We start from the raw sequence: 6,861 nt of genomic DNA, 5'->3' as shown, positions 1-6,861 counted from the left end.
AACTTGGATAACTCCTAACAAAATAACTCGGGTAATCCCCGCCACACGGTGTGGCTTGTTGCACCAAAAAGTTGTTGTGTGATAATATATGTTGTGACAATATTGAGTTCAAATAAGTGAGAACAGTTAAAACAATAATCGAAAATTATAGGTCGCATTTACTCCCTTTCTCTCTCTCTCTCTCCCTCGAGCCTTCTCCTTCGTTCTTTATTATTATATCATATACTTTTTCTCTGTCCTTTTCTCTCAGTCATATTCTCTATTTATCACTCTCTTTATTTCTCTTCCAATCCCCTTGCATTTCTCCTGTCCCTATATCTTTTTTTAGCCTTTCTCTATCTATCCTCTTTCCATCATAACCCATATTTCTATCTTTCCCATTTTTTCTAACTTTTTATTTCCTTCTGGCTTTTATCCCTTTTTCTAGTCTACCCCTTATCTCTTTTGAACTGGTACTCTATCTTTCGGCCTACCCTACCTCTTAGCCCTTCTTTGTCTATCTCTTCAAACCCTTTGCTTTCATAGTTCCCTTTCTCTCTCTTGATGATTCTCTCTATTTTGGCCCTTGTTTCTCTACCTCCCTTTCCCTTTTTTCTCCTTCTCCCCTTCCTCTCCTCCTTTATCTTAAGTAACCCATGACCGACTAAACTTGGACTGAGTAATTCTTCAAGTAACCCCTGAATGAACCCTCAAGTAATCGCTGACCGAGTAACCCCTGACCGAACTCTTTAAGTAAATCTAACCGAATTACTCAAGTAACTCCTGACCGAACTCCTAAAATAATTAAATCATCCTTAAAAATTATATTTCCTCCTTTTTTTTAGTTGACACCTTTTGACTTATACAATATTCACTTACTACATTTTGATTCGCTTTTGTGATTTATATATACGATAAAATATAATCATGTGAGATTTGTTTGAATCATACATATGTATATTTTTTTAATACCCACTTTTTATAATTTTAAATACAATGTTGATAATTGAAGTTATTAAGCAGTAAAAACATGTGTTGGCAAATGTGATAATAGAAAGATATTAACTAAAAAAAAAGAGAGAAAGTATACCATTAGCTCACCCATAAATAAATTGTTGTGTCCTAAATAATTTACTCACCCTTAAAAATCCAATATAATTGATCTCTCCTCAATAACTTGCTTACCTCTAAATAGTTCACTTGCCCTTACAGAATTTGCTTACCAATAAATAATTTGCACACTCCTAAAATTAGATGAAGTATACAATATTACAATCTACACGTGACCTTGTGAGTGGAATTTTACGAATGTTATTGTACAAGTATACAATCCACCTCTTAATAGTTTGCTCATTACTCACCCTACGGTCCCCACCCCTACAAAATTTGCTCACCTCTAAAAATTATATACAAATTACTTCACCACTACACACAATAATTTGCTCACCCCTAAATATTTTATACACATCTAAAGAATTTGTTCACTCATATATATATTTTGCTCACCCTATATACTTTACAAATTTATTGACTATTGAATTTTATCCATGTACATTTTCATAAAGAACATTGGTCTATGCGGTTAGTTAACTAAAAATATTACCACAGTAATGGTTATAATTACAAAACCAAACAACAAAGTATACAAATCATAGCCGACAACATTAAAACATTATCTCTACTTCAATGGAGTTAAAAAAAGCTTGGAAGCCCACATTCTTAAACACGACATAACCGAATATCAGCTTCTCAACATTGACCTCTTCTTTTCTCCATTTTGACATCTCGTGACCGCCTAGTTATATAAAATCAAACAAACCCATTAGATCATATAAGGAAACATACCTTATTAGATCCTATAATGATATAGGCCCATTCAACGCATCAAATCATATAAATCAAATAGACCCATCAGATCATATTAAAACCAACCACATAAAATTCAATATAATCCCCCATATTTTCCAAACTTATCATACATATTAAATTAAGTACAAGATGTAAATCAAACAAATCGAAAACGCAATTAATCACATTATCAATTCCTAATAAAATCCCATTAATATAGGCAAGTAAAAGGCAATACCAAAATAGCCTAGAACAAATTTACAATGGATTACACATGTATTTTAAAAATATAATTCGACTTTGCAAAATTAAAATCAAATTACACTTTAAAGCATCTCAAGTCATGACAATGATTGTTAATACTTTAAAACTAAACTAATTGCAAACACCCTCATGTGAATGTTATGGTCCCTTTCATACCTTACTCTTATATATTGAAAATCTAACAATGTTGAGTAGTGTTCAAGTCTTTAAATTCATTCTGAATTATGAAACATGAATTGGTGGTATAATCTCAACCCTATCAATGTACATATTTAAGGCATCCTAATCAATAATGCAATATTACAATAATAAATGCTCCACTTTTTGAACTCTCAAATTGCGGCAAACACTACAAACATCAAAAGCATACAACATACAAGAGCAGCAACCAGACGATTCGGATGCAGCCTAGTAACAGCCACCATAGAATCATATAACTCTAACCCAGATCAAAATTCAAGCAAATATCATCAAAATTCTAAAACGGACATTTAACAATAACACCTCTTTTAATACCAATTATCAGTAACCAAAAGAGCAAAAAATATAACACTTAATTTGGTCATGTAACCACCATAACAGCAATCAACCATAGCAAAGTCATCTAAAATTTATTCATGCACCAAAAAACCATTAAATAATTTCAAAATATTAATCATGAGCATTAATAATTTAATAATACTTGGCCATTAAAATTACAAATTCATGAATAATTTTGAATTGAAAGAAACGAATAATTTAGACATTAATTCTAAATACTAAGTTTAGAAGCATACTTGTCCAGAGGTTCTGGAGACTAAGCCGAGTCACAAGATCAAATTGGAGTAGAATCTTTTGAGTTAGAGCAGCAACAATTGGACTCATCTTCAAAAAATCCCAAGCCCCGTAACATCATAATCGTGATTCAAAGAGAGAAAAAAAAGTTCATTCTCCAAACCCCTAAAATTTTGATTATATGAATGACTTTAGTCTCAAATAGAAAATTGTGAAACACAAAATCATATTATATTCGCCCTGTCAAAAGAAAGAAACCCTAAAATTGAGTTCACGAAACTTAAAACTGATGGAATTGAAAGGCAAAGAAAGCCTCAATTCAAGCAATAACGATAATGGAATATAGAGGAGAAGAAAAACAAAAATAAAATTTGAGGATTTACCATTGAATAGCTTCAAACAATCGAGCATAAGCTTTATCGTCCTCTTGTACTTGTTCGATTCTGATTATTACTACATAATTTTTCACCCTAGTCCCCACTCTCTTTCTCTCTCGTTCTCTCTCTCCCCTTTTCGAAGCCACCACCATTGTTGCTATAGCCGCCTACCTACTCAGCAGCTGTGTATAGAGACAAAAAGCCGAAATGCTCCTCATAAGATGCAAACCAAAAACAAAACTCATCAGAAACCCAAAATCAATTAAATTTGAGAAACTTAAAACACAATTAAACAAATCAATTAGGTAATCTACATGTTTATAAAATAGTTCTAAACTACTTCACGACTCACAAATTTTCCCTCTTCAAGCAGTTGGTTTCCATAAGGAATCACTCCGGGATTGTAAGAAAAGTTAGACATCCAGAGTCGTCCCATGAGCAGCAGCAAAAAGCCATCTGACCACGACCATAAGAAACCAATTAAAATAGAGAAATTCAAATCAAAATTAAAAAATGTATAATCAAGAAATCAAAAGGGGTTCAAAAAGTGGAAGAACCCTCAAGATTCCTTTAATACAAAAACCCAAACTTATGTTTCAGTATTTAAATTTACATATATATAAACAAAATTCAATAATTGGAACCATTACAGTTCATCATTGACAGAAACAGAAGAAAAACAACTTACCTCAGCTCTAATGGAGGAAAGATAACTCTGAATACGCTTCAAACCAACCTATAATGAATCACAAAGATCATCTGAACCAGAATTACCTGAACCTGAATCACAATGAATCAGAAAACCAATCCAGCAAAAGGTGTCATTCGGCACTTTGAATTACCTGAACCAGAATAAAATGTAAAGCTACACCACCAGTAGGAGCATTCCTATCTCCATAGAACTATTGATTACGCTGTATGAGGTTTTGAGATTTGTAGCCTAAAGCTACAGTGAGATTAATAGCCCAAAGCTATTGTTATCCTTGTAACCTTCCATTATTAATCAAAGTACTCAAGCTTGCCTTAAATTAGTGTTAATTAATCTTACTTATTGTGCGTGAGAAAACCGGTTCTTGACATGTTCTCACTTGGCCATCCATGGCAGACAATGCACTGTTTGCGGCTTCAGCATCTGCAAAGTTGACAAACCCAAATCCCCTAGACCTTCTGGTGTTTCTCTTAGTGATGACCCTTGCTGTAAATTACAAAAAAACCAATGAATTAGAGACTGCAGACTTAAAGACCAATAAGCAAAACTTGCAATACAGTAAAACTTGCATTACAGGAGAAAGTACAAGATAATATAAATTGTTGCCACGAAAAAAAGAGTAATTATTTTATACAATTATCAAGTTAATTGAACTCATTCAAGCTTCAACTTACATAATATTGGTTTCAGATTATCATCAGGTGTTGAATAGCCATGAGATGTGTCCAAGTTAATATTTTAAAGCAAATGCCAAATCACCATGTAGAAACAAAAAACCTAGTCTTATGATCCAACAAATTTTTTTTATCCTCCAAAGGATAATTTACTTGATATTCAGCAATACAAATGAGACCATCAACAATAACTACTCAAGAATATTAGGTAATTATAACACAACTCTAATGAACCTTATTAAAGGAAACAACTGAAATTCTAACTCGGTTGGTTAAAGTCTTTGAGGTGGTACAACCCTTACCAAGACCTCGGATTAATCCCATCTTCATCACTGCCCTTTGCAACCCCTCATACACCCATAATCAAAATCACTATAAACTCAACCAATATTGAAAAACAGGACCACTCTTTGCATTAATATCATTATCCAATCAAACCCACAAATTGCTGTCCCTACTATAAACCTTCAACCCCAATTCAAAAACTGAACATTACCAATGCAAATATAATATATCAATCATGGCACCAAAATTTCACAACCCTGGATTATATGCTTGGTAGAAATAACATAATGTTCCTCGTTAGTTATATGAAAATTCTGATTTATAGAAGTTTTTAAATAAAATAAGCACTTAAGCTATAGGTTCAATCGCACAATATATACTCAAATAGAAATAGAGTAATCAACACACATAAAAGTTAGAATGTTTTATGTGGGGAGTCCGAACTCTAAGCATGTGACATCAATTTTCAGTTCTTGAAGATTGAGCAACATAAGCACACCAATAGCACACAAAAAATTGTAGTACAATTCAAAAAAGATGAATATCTACCAGTCATTTTGTGTAGCCTCGAACTGTTTCCGAAGCGCATCGTCCTGAAAAATAAAACGATGAAAAGAATGAAAGATTAAAATCAAAAGTCCCATTCTACATTCTCCAAAATTCCCACCCAAATCATAATCAATAATTCATAGAAAACGCATAAAATCTACACTAATTCAGCAATAAATCAACACACAACCAAAGTCAAAACACGTTTTAGTACACAAAACAATATCTAGATGACTCAGATCCCAACAATTCCAAAAAAAAAAATGTTTAATTTAGTAGCAACCATAACTTAAAATCTCAATTCTAGAATCACATCCAAATAAACCCTAACCTTGATCAAAATTCATTAAAAAACTATTAAAAAAATTCCTAGAAGACAGTTTTTCAAAAATCAGGACCTGCCAAGGACACCATTAACTCAAGCTTGCGTCCAGTGACTTGAAGATCCAGATTACCGACTTATACTCGATCCATAATTCCTGAAACTTGATACCTGAAAAAAAATTGACTAAAGGCTGACCCTATAAACGGCAAAATTAATCCAAAATAAAACCCATAAATCCCTTTTCAAACCCTAGATTAAGAAAACTTCACTAACCAATTTAATTTGCACAAATAAAACCCTCTTGCTTCCATTAAAGAAGTCTCGTCATCTTGCTGCAAACCCAAAAAAAAACGCCAATAATACTTCCTACAAATCTGTTCGAATTTCACAAAAAAAATTGCTTTAACTTCAATTGATCTTGTTTCTCAATAAATCAAAGTGAAATTCCATCAATTCCACAAAACACAAACATCAACAACAGAAAAAAAAATCTAGAAATTAAATACAAAAAACAGGTCGAACATCCAATAATACCTGAGTTTATTCACTTCAAACTCGAATCGAGCAAACCTTGCTCCATCTTCCTCCTTCCGCCTATTTCAGAGAGAAAATAGAGAAACAGGAGGAAACTACTTCACACTGCGAGGAAAGTGAGAAAGCGAAGAAGCAGAGGAAGAAGGCGCCAACGATGATCGGTGGTTTCAAACTCACCGCCATCATTGCTGAAGGTGTCGAAACCCTAGCTTTGGATTTCCCCAAATGGTTAAAACTTGTGAACGTGAAAAGAGAGGAGAGAAGAGGAGGAAAACTGAAAGGTGAATAATGAAGGTTAGAGAAACATATGGCTGAGAGGAAAAGTGAATACTGAATAATGGGGCAAAGCAAAAGGTGAAAAAGAGGGGAAGGGGTAAAACCGTAATTGAATATTTTGAGGGGCAAAAGAGTCACCACACTATTACTAAGGAGTTTCCAACTTGCCAACTTCTCACTTTTAATAGTTATAGATAGATTCGCCTCAATAGTCATTTTACAATAACTTCGTAGTTTCAACTATTGAAAACCATACTTTTATATAAA

The 6,861-nt window shown here is 33.1% G+C and overlaps 1 long non-coding RNA gene across 1 annotated transcript; it reads right to left on the bottom strand.

Annotated features, from left to right (window-relative positions):
- Window positions 1-3,355: 3,355 nt before the first annotated feature.
- Window positions 3,356-4,034, bottom strand: LOC145630839 (uncharacterized). Its single transcript, XR_014112270.1, has 3 exons — window positions 3,931-4,034; window positions 3,595-3,698; window positions 3,356-3,424 (listed from the first exon to the last, which is right to left on the bottom strand). It is a non-coding gene; the product is annotated as an uncharacterized LOC145630839 (long non-coding RNA).
- Window positions 4,035-6,861: the final 2,827 nt, after the last annotated feature.

Source organism: Chenopodium album, chromosome 5, assembly GCF_948465745.1.
Source record: "Chenopodium album chromosome 5, dcCheAlbu1.1, whole genome shotgun sequence".
NCBI classification, from domain to species: domain Eukaryota; kingdom Viridiplantae; phylum Streptophyta; class Magnoliopsida; order Caryophyllales; family Amaranthaceae; genus Chenopodium; species Chenopodium album.
This window is presented reverse-complemented; position numbering and strand designations above follow the sequence as displayed.